This window comes from Lathyrus oleraceus, chromosome 7 (assembly GCF_024323335.1).
Source record: "Lathyrus oleraceus cultivar Zhongwan6 chromosome 7, CAAS_Psat_ZW6_1.0, whole genome shotgun sequence".
Classification (NCBI taxonomy): domain Eukaryota; kingdom Viridiplantae; phylum Streptophyta; class Magnoliopsida; order Fabales; family Fabaceae; genus Lathyrus; species Lathyrus oleraceus.
In genome coordinates, this window is record NC_066585.1 from 212,505,890 (window position 1) to 212,521,809 (window position 15,920).

The 15,920-nt window shown below is 38.0% G+C and overlaps 1 non-coding gene across 1 annotated transcript; it reads left to right on the forward strand.

The window, feature by feature from the left end:
* The first annotated feature begins 13,671 nt into the window (after positions 1–13,671).
* On the forward strand, positions 13,672–13,778 carry LOC127108823 (small nucleolar RNA R71). Its single transcript, XR_007796333.1, has one exon. It is a non-coding gene; the product is annotated as a small nucleolar RNA R71 (small nucleolar RNA).
* The last annotated feature ends 2,142 nt before the right edge of the window (positions 13,779–15,920 follow it).

A 15,920-nucleotide genomic window follows, 5' to 3' on the forward strand; every position in this document is an offset into this window, starting at 1 on the left:
TCCATGTACCTTTAAATACAAGAAAAGTCCAAGTACACAAGTTTGTTCCAAGAGGTTTGACCAAAAAGTCAACATTTGAAGTCAAAGTTCAAAGGATCACAACTCTTTTAATTCTTAACATTTTTTAATGCTTCTTTTTGCATATGACTCTTATCAATATCATTTACAACTTCTTTTTATATGACAAGAGCTAATTATGCTTGGAGGATCATCAAAAGTTTGAAGACATTATAGGTCATTTGTGGACTTTGTGAAATTTGACATATTTTCAAGTGACTTTTTCTTAACTTCTTCAATTTTCAACATTTGAGGCTGGTTCTTTTTGCAAAAATCATTTGTGATGACCTCCACAAGTTTTCTTCAAGGATCAAAGTCAAATTATGCTTAGAAGGCCATGGAATTCTTTGAGACATTACAAGTCATTTTCAGGCACTTGGGATTTAGAATTTTCTAAGTTACATTACCAGATTTTCGTGGTAACTTCAACATGTCATAACTTTGTGCTCAAGCATCCAAATGCAACCTCTCTTGGCACATTGTGATCTTTGATATGATGCCAACCAATTGCAAAAATAATGAGATCAAAAAGTCTCTTGAGCAAGATGTTTCATTGAATTGAACATGGTGATTTGGAACTGAAGAAATCACCATGGTCCGAAATTGGAACTTCACTAATCTCAACTGCAAGCTAAATTACCACGCTTTTTGGACCTAAACATGTTTAATCAAGTCTCCAAAAGTTAGTTGACTATTAAATCACGTGATTTGGATGAGTTTTGACGGATTGCAATTCACATTTTCCGTACATTCATATCGAATTCGTTTTGCATGAATTAAGATTGATTCCACGCGTATTTGGATCCAAACACATTCCTTATAAATAGAGGAAGCAACTGCATTCATTTCGAAGCTTTTGAGAGCCAAGAAACCCCTACTTCAATCTGAAACTTTCCAGAAAAATTCAACTATCGTGTTTTAAATTTCAGCTTGTCTCAATCCAATTTCTTGATTCCATTAGCACCTTCGGCCTTCTCTGAAGCTTTCACAACAATTCTCAAGCTCTGAGACCTTTTGAAGAGACCAGACCAAATCGAGCTTCATCAATTTCTGATCACCATTTGGACAAGATAGTTCTGAGCATCATTTGAACTCAAACAAGTTACCACAATGTAGTCACTCACTCTTTGATGTTTTCCCCTAACTTATCTAGTGTTGACTGATCATGTTCATCATTTAATTTTATTTTTCATGGCTTGCTTGCTTCTGAAAATTCTTTGAAATCCCCCATACTCAATTTAGATAAATGAATTTGGAGCATGAGGTTGAATTCGTGATGAGGAGGTGATCATATTGGTGGTGGTCTCGTGTTCTGAATTTACCAAACGATGAAACTCCGATGAGAGACCATCGGGGAAGACAGGCGGAGTTTATCTTAGGTCATCTGAGTTTACTTACACGCTGAAAAATTGAAATATTCTAATTGATTCAATTTAAATGCAACCCCGTGTTTCACTTTTGCTAATTTCTATCGTGCACACCATCATTGTGATTGTTGGATCTGTCACTTTAATTAATGAGGCCAGATCCAACCGTCCATGTTTTTTCTGATTTTATTTTTTCCTTTTTTATTTTAAATTGCATTTTCTTTTAAAATTCATAGAAAATTCATTTTACATTCAAAAAATCCCAAAATAATTTCTAAAATTCTCTTTTATTTTTCTTCATGTGATTCTTATTTTTTTTCATATTTTATTTTATTGATTTTCTACTTTTCATGGATTTTCTATTTTTTCCTTTGTTTTGATTGGTTACAAAATACTTTTATGCATTTTTAAATTCTGAAAATTTTATTTTATGCTTCTCATTTTATTTCCAACCTTCCATAATTTTCTTGGCCATTTTTTATTTGGTGTTTTGAAGGGCTTTATGGATTTTTTTCTTTTATTTCCCTTTTAAAATACATTTTAAAATTATTTTTGATGCATTTTATTGCATTTTATATTTGTTTGACCTTTGTTGCGTTTTATATTGCATAAAAATTGAGAAAGTTATGGTCCTTGGAAGTTGACCTCCTAACTAGGGCACAGACAAAATGACATATAATCTTTCACCATACAAAATGACTTTCCGAACAAAACTAGCTCTTGATATCAACCTGAAAGTTATTTGGAATGTCATAAGGAGTAACTTTGCTCTTGAAATATTTTTTATATGACAAACATTGTAGGAGGTAGGGTCTAGTGAACCCCAGTTTTAACTAGTTGACTTTCTCTGGTCAACCACCATGAACCAACTTGCAAACTTGAAGTTCTCTTGATATTTTGGACTCATGGAGAATCATATATGCATAAGATAATGTATAATGAAGTATCCTTTGATATAAGGAAGCCATACACGATACCCAGATGAATTAGGGCTTCCAAGGCAAACAAGCTTCAAACTCTTGATGAATTCTTGATCAAAATGATAAATGAAGACCATGGGGATCCATATATGATGTTTAGAACCAATGTGAACCATCTCTTGATTGATCTCCTTGCTGATGCGGTGTTTCGCAAGTATACGAACGCGTCAAAGTAATATAAAAGATTATCGAATCCACAGAGACCAAGTGTCAATCTATTGTTATCTATTGTTATCAAAATAAGTGTTTTTGGAGTGTGCAATGAAAAGTAAAGTGTTGAATAAAGATTAATTAATAAAGACAGGGTCGAATGTAATTCACGTAATCAATTAATAATCCAAGTAGTTGCTAGTAGAGCTACTTATGGGCAGTGTTTCCTACTTTGAAAAGAACTAATTTAACAGGAACTGTCGCTTTCGCGTATTCAGAACCGAGTTGTACTCCCTAATCAAAACCTCTTATTGTCACTTATAAAAAGGTGCGCATTGCGTTAGAGTAGTAAACCTATTTTTAAGAAATATAGTATCTTGACTAAGTTTAAAAGTATTATAACCTGGATTTCTTAACCAAAAGAGGTTCTTACGAACCAGACTCTAAACTTATAAACGCGTCCGAAAATAGTTTTAAAATCTCTTTTCTTCTTAATGTTAAAATTTCCTAATGAACTAAACAAAGCGCTTTCGCTGTTTTTGAAATAGTTAAAAACAATTAAGTTTAAAAAGACGTTGGATGGCTTTCGATCTTACCCAACGGAATTGAAGTGCGGGAAAACTTAAGTTGAAAGTTAAAATAGCCCTTTAAGTGTTTCTACGAACAATTGTACGGATTACTGGTTCAATTACGATCCTTACATTCTAACCTTATAAATTTAGCTAGACATGGTAAAGTAAAAGTGCATTAAAATAAATAAAAGTAGTGCGAGTGCGGAAAATAAATAAAAGTAGTGCGAGTGCGGAAAGTAAATAATTTAAAGCGAGTGCGAGGAAATAAATAATTTAAAGTGAGTGCGAGAAATAAATAAAGTAAAGCGAGTGCGGAAAAATAAATAATTTAAAGCGAGTGCGAGAAATAAATAAAGTAAAGCGAGTGCGGGAAATAAATAAAGTAAAGCGAGTGCGGGAAAATAAATAAGATAAAGACAAGTAATAAAAACCTGCTCCAATCGGAGGGTTGAATAAATTGCAAAGCGGAAATGAAAATGGCGACAGGATTAACTTCCTTCCAAAGTGCTCCAAACTCGATTACAGACTCTATCACAGACTCGATTACACAATTGTGGTAACACTCCAATGCGAAGCGATTACCACTTTATAATACTGAATATATGCCTAAGTAAAACAAAGTTGCTCTGAGTTTGCCTCTGCTCTAAGTTTGGATGATTGTAAAAGTGATTTTGAGTTTCTATTTATAAGCAAGTAAAAAGATGGAAATGACAAGGATGCCCTTTAACTTGAAAATGGGAGGGAAAAACTTTCCTCTTGTGGCGCCCGCCACAAGCACAAAATGAGGCACCTTAGTGGAAGTAGTGGGGAACGTGGAAGTTGAGGGAAGTTGAGCTTGGACACGTCATGGCAGGGTCTATGGCGCCAGCCATGGGGTAGGCCACAAGTACAAAATTCTGAATTTTAGGGTTTTTAGCTCTTTTTCACTCCTTTTCTCGATCGGGGCTCCGATTAAAGTAAAAACCTGAAAACAAAGGAAAACATACCAATAACACAACAAAATGATAATAAAACAACTAGAATGCATGTGAAATCGGAGTCGAAAATACGGTAAATTTTAGTGTTATCAAACTCTCCCACACTTAAACCTTTGCTTGTCCTCAAGCAAAACATTAAAAAGCTCATAAAAGAAATTTTGTGTAAACGAGTGCTTCAGGTAAAAATTCTAAGTTCAAGTCGGGATGCAGTGATAGGTACTAACTGAGTGAACTAAGGGTATCATGATGACACTAATCCGCAAATACGGACATAAACTTCATTCCTATATTAACCAACCCATATTATCCCACAATACCTAGGCCTGCCTCTTCATCTCTTTTTGTGTCCTTTTCATTCAGGCGCAATCACATTAAGCCCGTTATCCGTACATGCTTCGTAGTAGAGTGGCCTGTTAGTGATTATGATCTGAGCATGGGGTTTCTGGCACATAAACATGTGTAAACCCTTTTATTGGACCCAACTGTAGTTGTGGGGGATCGGATCGTAATCCGCCCTACCGAGTTCAGTGCCAGATACCTCTGAACCAACTAACAGTGGGTAAGTTTTTCTTTTTCTTTTTCTTTTTCTTTTTCTTTTTCTTTTTGTAGCAATTTTTTTTACATTTCTTTGGTTTAAATGACTTTGTGAGGGTCACCTATACCGGAGTTGCCTTTTTGCTTTCTTTTATTTTTTTTTGTTTTTCTGGATCATTCACTTATTTGCATCGGCCCCCTACGTAGAGGATGCGTAGGCCGGAGCTGCCTATTGAGATAAACTACTAAGGACTTATACGGAAATGATGATTAGGGCCATGGTATATGGGGTTTCGGGAATGGTTCCTATATTTACGAAGTTTATGGTGCTAAAACAGATACTGATGTTTCGCAAAGTTCTCCCAAGTCACCGCATCCTTACTCAAAACATGTCTTTAAAACCTGAAAACTTTCGAAATAACACTATTTTCTTTTGCAAAAAATTTCGGTAGGGCTAAAGGTATGGGGAGGTAGGATTTTACTAAAGATCTACTATATTTGGTGACTCATCAGACTCATGCATTATACTAAAAAGCAAAATAAACAACTAAAAGGAAATAACAATAAATAAACTATCTAAAAACAGCAAAGAAAAAATGATAAAGGAAAAACGAGAGAAAAGCAATAAAGAAAAGACGATAGAGTCTCCTCCCACACTTAAATCGAACATTGTCCCCAATATTTTGAAATAAGATAAGGGAAGAGTTACCTGACAACCTATTGCTGACCACTAGTGCCTTCGCCATCCTGAGGTGGACGATGGGATCGGGTACGACGACGGTCTCTTTGATCCATCCTCTCCTGCAGGGCATTCTGAGCGGTCCTCACCTCTCGAAGGTTACCTATAATGGAACCTTGAGTGGCTTCAATGAGTGCCATGTGTCTCTGGTGGTAGTGTTGCTGACGGGCTTGTGAATCTGTGATCGTTTACAGGGACTGTAGAACAGTGTCGTAGGACCTGTCTGTCCTCCGCTGCGACTCTTGCATGAAGTTCATGTTACCCGCCATTTGTTGTTGGATGGTAGAGAGTAGGTTGTCACGCCTTTGCTTTCTAGCCATGTGGTCACGCCACATCTCCTCTGTAATATAGAAGCCAGGAGTGGTACCTGCAGAAGAAGAAGATGGTGCAGTGTGTGGTGGTGAAGGATGATGGGGGGACACATGGGGTACGGGAGATCTCTCTCTCCGGTCATATTCATCATCAGTGTCATATCCCACCTCATCAGGAATGTTAGGAGGAAGAGGACCCAAAACAGGTGGAGCATCTAAAGCGTAGGTTCAATTCCTTTCATCTCGTACATCTGTACGTCTAGTGCACGGTAAAACAACAGACGGGATGGCTACACCATGAACCATAAGCATATAGCCTTCTTCTCTCCTCGAACGACATAATTTCATGTCTCTTAGAAATTTTAGGTTAATTGTGCGAGGAGGTAAGGGTTCTAGGGTAGCCATCTCATCGTTCAGGTTAAGCGCCTGAGCAATAGATGTAATCAATCCACCAAAAGAAATCGGTCCCGCTTTATTCAAAGTTAAAGTCATATGAGCAAGCATGAACGGGACCGAATTAATACGTCTATTTGTGAGGCTTCCTTGTAAAAATAGAAGCTCTCTAGCATTAACCTTATTTGGATTCTCCCGGCCAAAAATAGTGCATGCCAACAGATATCTAAAAACTCTGATGGTCGGGTTATGGATAGTTGAGGCAAGAACTCCTTCAAAAGAGTTTATGGAAGTGTTTGATAAACGCTCCCATAAGGAAAATACCTCAACAGACCATTCGGAATCCAAAGGGGCCTCACAAATAGCACCGTCCCCATGAGGGATTCCTAACAAGCTGGCTAGTTCGTCGGTACTGAATTGGTATTCAACAGCAAACATTCTAAATTTGACAGTACCAACTGTGCTAGCAGTGTTAGGGTTGACAATATAAATTAAGGAACTCAAAAATTCAATTGTCAACCGCTCATAGGTAGGTTCTTTATTGGAAAAGAAATTATGCAAACCTAAATTATCTAATAAATGAAATATGCTATGATAGATACCTAAAGTGTAGAGACAGTTTTCGTCAACATACCTTGTCGGGAGGATCTCCCGATTTTGCAACCGTTCAATAATTTTTCTTTGTCTATCCCCCGGTTTCCCTCCTCGAAGAATGAATCCGTTAAACTCCATTTGAAAGCTCTTGAGAAGTGATGAAGAAGATGAAGTGGTTTGTGAAAAGGTTGGATTTTTACAAAATCTGACGGATGAAATCGAAAATGGAAATTGGAATAATGATTTGTGTTGTGTGGTGGTTAGAAAAGTATGAGCTTTTTGTGGGTTCAAGGATGTTTTTCCAAGGTGAAAAAATGGGTTTGGAAGGTTGTAAGTTGCAAAAATGGTGAAGAAAGGGGTTCTGCCCCGACCTTTTACAGACGCTGAGGCGGGCGCCACAGGGTCTATGGCGGGCGCCACAAGGCAAAATCTGGCTGGGCCGGATTTTGGTCCTTTGGTTTGGGCTTCTCTTGTCTTCTGGCTTTGAGGGGTCCGAATAGCATTTGTCTTGTGATTTTCCTAGTATCTTTGACTTGCATAATTTTATAAAGGTAAAAACAAAAAATAAAAATGAAACTGAAACAAAAACAAAAATTAAATATAAATAAATAAATAACTGAAAAATTAAAATGCAAATAAAATAAACATAGAACATATATAGATAAAAATATAAATACTAATGTATAGATTTTATATAATATTCCAAATGCGATAATATAAGATGAGTTATGTAAATACGAGAAATATAAAAAGGAGATAAAATAAGATTAAATGGTGAGATCATATAGTGGGGATGTCATCTTCCTGAGAGGAACCACGGAGCATGACTACTTCTTGCTTGAGCTCTGCGATTTCCTGATATAGACAGTCGGCTTCAGTAGCATGGGTGAGATCAGACACTCCCATCTGTAAAGTGAGGTCTGCCACCTCCTGTCTAAGCGATACGATCTCTCTACGACACTCAGTAATCTGAGTGCGGATATCGGGTGTCTGCAATGAAAGATTATTAGAGAAAACAATGATTCTGGGAGATGGTGGTGTAGGCGTGTATTCAACAATGGGTGGTGATCTCGGTTCCTCGACGGTCTCTCCCTGGCCCTCCAGAGCATAACTCCAATTCGCTGGATCATGCACACTGGTCATCATAGGATCTGGCAGTGTGAAATAGTGAATAGCCTCACTGTCGACTAGCAATCGGAACTGACATGGGTGGAAAGAGGCTCTCCTCATCAACCCTCTGGTCAAACAGAAGTCGATGTCCATGGTAGTGTACCCACAGTAGGTCCGAAGATGTAACAGCTTGCGAGACAGACCTAAAGCGACAGCAATCTGCGTGATGATTCCGCCAACATGGATGACTCCTTAGGTAGATCTGGAGATACCGCTGAGACTGTATAACAAGAAGTTCCCACATGCGACTGAGCGAGACTGGGATGCACAAAATAATAGGAAGATCTCCTCTTCACTCAGTAGTGTCTCTGCATCCAGCCTTCCCATGAAGGAATGTGCTAATATCATCTGAAAGTATCTGAAGGCGGGGTTATGTATGACATGAGACAGCTGCATAGATGGATCCTGGCTTCCGCCACCCGATATATCACTCCAAAACTTCTCAACCTCCTTACCCAGGAAATATCCCATAGGTGTCTCCAGGATAGCATCAGGAGTGGTCTGGAAACCCAATAAGTCGCCGAACTCTTTCTGGCTGAAGGAGTACTCAACCCCAAAAAGCCTGAAAGCAGCATACCCATCTGGTCCAGAATATGGATCATAGTCAAATGAACTCAGGAACTCCAAAGTCAGGTTCCTATATGTGTTACTCAAGTCATCAGCAAACTCATCCCAGTGAAGTTGGTGGCTAAGGAATCAGATACTCGGCTCGATACCCAGTGCCTCCATACACTGCTGATCAGGATAACGTGTGGGTGCCATAGGACGCTGATACAAAGCAATATAGTGCTCCCTCTGAGCATTATCTCTATAGGCCACGTGCATGTCATCGAAATCCTGCATCCTGTAAAAGTTAAGAAAGTGATCCTGAAAATACAAACCATTCAAATCTTAGTCTCAATGCAAAATATAATAAAATAAAATAAAAATAAATAAATGCGAAAAAGTAAAATGAAAGAAAAACCATGGGTTGCCTCCCACGCAGCGCTTGTTTAACGTCATTAGCTTGACGATTAGAATTTATACACCTGTAGTAGTAGGAATCGGTGGATCAATCAGGGTGTGGCTCGAGTAGTATGCTGGAATGTCTCCTCCTTCGTAGAGCTCCAGTCTTTGTCCATTTACAATGAATGGACTACATGTTTCGTTCTTGATTTCTACGGCTCCGGATCTCAGAATCTTGGATACTTCGAAAGGACCATTCCATCTTGAACGTAGCTTTCCAGGGAAGAGTCGTAACCTAGAGTTAAAAAGGAGAACAGGATCGCCTATATTGAAGTTTTTCTTTACTATTCTTTTGTCGTGATATGCTTTTGTCCTCTCTTTATATATTTTTGCATTCTCGTAGGCAGATTGCCTAAGTTCTTCTAATTTATGAATGTCTAGAGTACGCTTTTCTCCAGCGGCTAGGTAGTCTAAATTCAAAGTTTTAATAGCCCAATAGGCCTTATGCTCTAATTCGAATGGTAAGTGACATGATTTTCCATAGACTAGTTGATAAGGAGTAGTTCCTATAGGGGTTTTGAAAGCGGTTCTATAGGCCCATAATGCTTCTTGAAGCTTCTGAGACCAGTCTCTTGTAGAAATAGAAATAGTTTTCTCTAGGATTTGTTTTATCTCCCTATTAGATACTTCTACTTGGCCACTAGTCTGTGGGTGGTATGGTGTTGCTACTCTATGACTAACTCCATATTTTCTTAAAAGTTTGTCAAATATTCTCGATATAAAGTGTGATCCTCCATCGCTTATGACTAAACGTGGTGTTCCAAATCTAGGGAATATATAGTTTTTAAATAGTTTGATTACTACCCTAGTTTCGTTTGTGGGTGCAGCTATAGCTTCAATCCACTTAAGCACATAGTCTACAACTACTAAGATATACCTGTTTCCTAAGGATGGTGGAAAAGGTCCCATGAAATCTATACCCCATACGTCAAAGAGTTATACTTCCTGAATGTTTCTTAGAGGCATTTCATCACGCCTTGAAATGTTTCCAGTGCATTGGCATCTATCACACTTGACAATGCAAGCATAGACATCACGCCACATGGTGGGCCAGAATAGGCCAGTTTGAAGAATCTTGGCGTATGTCTTAGAGGTGCTCGCATGTCCACCATAAGGTGCTGAATGACAATGCTCGATAATATTATTTACCTCTTCTTCTGGAACGCAACAGCGAAAAATGCCATCTTTACCCCTTTTGAAAAGGAGTGGTTCGTCCCAATAGAAGTTTCTCACATCGTGGAAGAATTTCTTCTTGCGGTGGTAATCAAGATCAGGGGGTACTATATCAGCAGCTAGGTAATTAACGAAATCTGTATACCAGGGTACGTTACTTATTGCTAAGGAATTTTGGGGGTGCTCATAAGGATCTAGGTTATTATCTTCAATGGTTTCTACTCTAGCTATCAGTCTATCATAGGCAAAATCATCATTTATGGGTACTAGTTCTGGTTTTAGATGTTCTAACCTAGAAAGGTGATCGGCTACTACATTTTCAGTGCCTTTTTTGTCTCTTATGTCTAAATCAAACTCTTGTAGTAATAGAATCCATTGGAGTAATTTGGGCTTGGCATCTTTTTTACTTAATAGGTAACGAATGGCAGCATGATCGGTGTAAACTATAATTTTTGCTCCTACTAGATAAGATCTAAATTTGTCTATAGCGAAAACTACAGCGAGTAATTCTTTTTCAGTTGTTGCGTAGTTAAGTTGGGCAGCATCTAGGGTTCTACTGGCATAATAAATGGCATGTAATTTTTTATCTTTCCTTTGTCCTAGAACGGCTCCAACTGCATAATCACTAGCATCACACATTATCTCGAAAGGTTCCGACCAATCAGGTGGTTTTATAATGGGTGCAGATACTAATGCTTGCTTTAAAAGTTTAAATGCGTCATTACATTTTTCATCGAAAATGAATTCAGCATCTTTCATTAAAAGTCCGGTTAAAGGTTTAGTTATTTTGGAGAAGTCCTTAATAAAACGCCGGTAGAATCCAGCGTGTCCAAGAAAGCTTCGGACTTCTCTGATGGTTTTAGGGGGTTTTAGGTTTTCTATAACTTCTATTTTAGCTTTATCTACCTCTATACCTTTTTCGAAAACTATATGTCCTAAAACTATTCCTTCGGTTACCATGAAATGATATTTTTCCCAGTTTAGCACGAGGTTCACCTCCACGCATCTCTCCAGGATTTTCTCAAGGTTAGCAAGACAATTTTGGAAATCAAATTCGCAAACAGAGAAATCATCCATAAACACTTCCATGATACCATCTAGGTAATCTGCGAAGATTGACATCATGCAGCGTTGGAAAGTAGCTGGAGCATTACAGAGGCCGAACGACATTCGTCTGTAGGCAAAAGTTCCATAAGGGCATGTAAAGGTAGTTTTTTCTTGATCTTCGGGGTGGATAGGTATTTGGAAGAATCCAGAGTATCCCTCTAGATAGCAGAAGTAAGAGTGTCTGGCTAGACGCTCTAACATCTGGTCTATAAATGGTAAAGGGAAATGATCCTTCCTAGTTGCTTTATTTAATTTTCTATAATCTATACACATCTGCCATCCTCCTTCTAAATGTTTTGCTACATGTTCGCCTTTATCGTTTTGCACGACTGTGATGCCTCCCTTTTTAGGTACTACATGCACAAGGCTCACCCACTTACTATCCGAGATCTGGTAGATTATACCTGCCTCAAGTAACTTAAGAACTTCCTTTTTAACAACATCACTCATTATAGGGTTTATTCTTCTCTGATGTTCCCTAGAGGGTTTTGAATCTTCTTCAAGCGAAATCTGATGCATGCATACGGATGGGCTTATACCTTTCAGGTCAGAGATATTATATCCTAAGGCTAAGGGATATCTTCATAAAACGTCTAAAAGTTGGTTCGTTTCCTTTTGGCTCAAGGTAGCACTAACTATAACTGGACGGTTCATATTTTCATTGAGGAACTCATATCTCAGGTTCTTAGGCAGTTCCTTAAGTTCTAAGGTTGGTTTCTTAGGGCATGGCATAGGATCTGGGGTAAGGGATAAACATTCGTAAAGGTTATCAACGATGTAGGGTTTCTTAAAGTCGTCATCTTCCCTTATGAGAGTTGATGGCAACTTAATTGTTTTTATAATTTATTTTTGTTCTAATTCTCTAACACATTCATCAATGATATCTAAGGCATAACACAAATCTCCCATCACATGTGCCATAAGAAATTTCGAAAGTATAAATTCTATTTTCTCGTCACCTACCTCAAATGTCAACTTTCCTTTCTTGACATCTATCATGGCTCCTGCAGTCGATAAGAATGGTCTACCTAGAAGGATTGGTATATCATTGTCCTCTTTGATGTCCATGACAACGAAATCAGTAGGGATAAATAACTGACCTATCCTAACAGGAACATCTTCTAAAATTCCTATCGGAAACTTAACAGATCTATCGGCTAACTGAAGTGACATCTTAGTGGATTGTAATTCTCCTAAGTTTAACCTCTCACAAACTGCTAAAGGCATTAAGCTCACACTAGCTCCTAAGTCTAGAAAAGCTTTTTCGATGACATGATTACCCAAAAGGCAAGGAATGGAGAAATTTCCAGGATCTTTATCTTTCTTTGCTAATTTGTCCTCGGAAATAGCATTACATTCCAAAGGCTTCGGATCGTCAAGTCTACGTTTGTTGGTAAGGATGTCTTTGAGAAACTTTGCATAAGAAGGTATTTGGGTGATGGCTTCTGTGAAAGGGATTTCTAAATGAAGTTTTTCTATAACTTTAATAAATTTTTGATACTGTTTATTGATCTGAGTTTGTTTGAGTCTTTGGGGATATGGTATAGGTGGTTTATACGGCGGGGGTGGTACGTAAGTTTTGACTTTAGGTTCTTCTCCTTTTTCTCGACCTTCCTGGTTTTCAGATTCCTCTGGTTCCTTTACTTCGTCCGTGGGTTTGGTATATTCCTTAGAAGTTTCGGGTTCACTCAATCTAGGGTTTGGTGGCTCATCATAAGCATTCCCACTTCGTAGGGTAATGGCATTGGCTTGTCCTCTCGGATTTTGTTGAGGTTGTCCAGGGAATTATCCTCCAGGTGTAGTCCGAGGGGCTTGGTTTAAAGCTACCTGAGAGATCTGGGTTTCAAGCATCTTGGTATGAGTAACTATTTGGTCAACCTTGGTTCCTAACTGAGTAATCAATTCGTTAACATGAATGTTTTAGTTCATGAACTCCTTGTTTTGTTGGGTTTGAGCGGTGATAAAATTTTCCATAATTTTCTCAAGGCTCGGCTTTGGTGGCACAGGTTGCATAGGTTGATTTGATCTTGGGGCTTGATAACTAGGTCTCGGGGGTGCATTATTTTGAATAGGGTTATTGTTTTTATAGGAGAAGTTCGGGTGATTCCTCCATCCAGGGTTATAGGTATTCGAATATGGGTTCCCTTGGGTGTAGTTTACTTGCTCAGAGTGGGTTTCGTTAAATAGACTGCATTCTGCAGATTGGTGTCATTTGGTTCCATATATCTCACAATCCGACGAAACTGCAGCTACAGTATTCGGGTTTATGCACATATGCTCGACTTTGAGGGCTAATGCGTCCATTTTAGCTTGCATCATGTCTATAGAGCTTAGTTCATGCACTCCTCCTTGGGCTTCCTTCTTCTCAACTGTCGCTCGTTCGACTCCCCATGATTGATGGTTTTGAGCCATGTCTTCGATGAGGGCACTAGCTTCAGGATAAGGTTTGTTCATCAGAACACCGCCTGCGGCAGCGTCAATGGTCATCTTTGTGTTTTAATGAAGTCCATTATAGAAGGTTTGAATGATTAACCAATTTTCTAAGCCATGATGTGGGCATGCTCGTAACAACTCTTTATATCTCTCCCAAGCCTCGAACAACGATTCTCCTTGGTTTTGGGTAAATCTAGTTATATGGTTTCGAAGAACGGCGGTCTTACTCGGGGGAAGATATCTAGCAAGAAATACTCTTCTAAGGTTATCCCAAGTCGTAATGGAATTGGGTGGAAGGGAATCTAACCATGATAGGGCTTTATCTCTGAGGGAAAAAGGAAATAATCTTAAACGTATTGCCTCAGGAGAAGCTCCATTGGTTTTAAAAGTGTCTGCTAATTGAAGAAATATTTTTAAATGTTGGTTTGGGTTCTCAGTAGCGAGACCTGCGAATTGTCTCTGTTTCACTAGTTGCAACAGGGATGGTTTAAGTTCAAAATTATTAGCTGGGATGGTTGGGTTTACTATACTAGAACTAGGTTGCATCACCCTATCGCCCTTACGCCTCGATGCGCTGCACCTTATTAGAGCATTTCATTAACCATAAATCTACCTTTGTTACTTCTTTCTTGTTTGAAAAAAAAATCTATGAATTTCATTTTCATTTCATTTTTCCCAAATTAAATTTGTATAGAGAAAAATAAAGACACATTTCAATCTCATTCTTAAGAAACCCATTTACTTCATGTCTCATTTGTTCAGAAATCTCAATTCTAAAAAAATTAATGAGGAGGTTAGATGACGATGAAAAAGCAAGATGACAGGTCTGTGATGGTGGCAGCGGCAGTGAGAAATGATGATAAGTTGGCAACGACATATATCAACTCATAGGATGAAGGAATGAAGTGTGGAAGGCACTGTCGTTTTGATCCACCGCCATGTCGAAGTGTCGTCGCCACAATGTCGATCTTATTGGTTTATTTCAAATTTATTGCTTTTACGAAGCTAATTCTTCCTAATTCTTTTGACAAAATAATTTCCAAACTTTTGTAAAGTGGATAAAATAAGAAAGTTCTCAGAAATGTAACTACATTCATTTTTCTCAAGAATCATCTTCATTTTTGTGTAAAAATCAAATCTTCGTTCTTAAATCTTAAAAAATAACAAGAGATTGAGAGAAGTGTGATGGCTAGAAACAACGTAGTTGCGACAGAACACTTGACGGTGAGAAAATTATGAAACGGTATGGTGGCTAGGTGTCATACATTAATTTTTAACCCTAAGATCTCACATATCATTTGCATCCTTACATACAAACAATGTCACATCATGTCCTCTCCCTCTCATATTTGGATTTGCCTTTTGCAGGGATCATCAAGAACTTCTTTGTTGGTATTTTACCTTTGTGTTTATATGGTCATTGCTTATCTAACCACTAAAAATATATCATGTTTTCTTTAAGTTTATCGTACAAGGTAGGGATTTTCATCCAGAGCATCAAGCATGGTTCCTCAACTAGGGTTTTGTTGATTCATCAAGTCAAAGAGTGGTCAACCATTGATTCTCATATGATCATCCATGTACCTTTAAATACAAGAAAAGTCCAAGTACACAAGTTTGTTCCAAGAGGTTTGACCAAAAAGTCAACATTTGAAGTCAAAGTTCAAAGGATCACAACTCTTTTAATTCTTAACATTTTTTAATGCTTCTTTTTGCATATGACTCTTATCAATATCATTTACAACTTCTTTTTATATGACAAGAGCTAATTATGCTTGGAGGATCATCAAAAGTTTGAAGACATTATAGGTCATTTGTGGACTTTGTGAAATTTGACATATTTTCAAGTGACTTTTTCTTAACTTCTTCAATTTTCAACATTTGAGGCTGGTTCTTTTTGCAAAAATCATTTGTGATGACCTCCACAAGTTTTCTTCAAGGATCAAAGTCAAATTATGCTTAGAAGGCCATGGAATTCTTTGAGACATTACAAGTCATTTTCAGGCACTTGGGATTTAGAATTTTCTAAGTTACATTACCAGATTTTCGTGGCAACTTCAACATGTCATAACTTTGTGCTCAAGCATCCAAATGCAACCTCTCTTGGCACATTGTGATCTTTGATATGATGCCAACCAATTGCAAAATTAATGAGATCAAAAAGTCTCTTGAGCAAGATGTTTCATTGAATTGAACATGGTGATTTGGAACTGAAGAAATCACCATGGTCCGAAATTGGAACTTCACTAATCTCAACTGCAAGCTAAATTACCACGCTTTTTGGACCTAAACATGTTTAATCAAGTCTCCAAAAGTTAGTTGACTATTAAATCACGTGATTTGGATGAGTTTTGACGG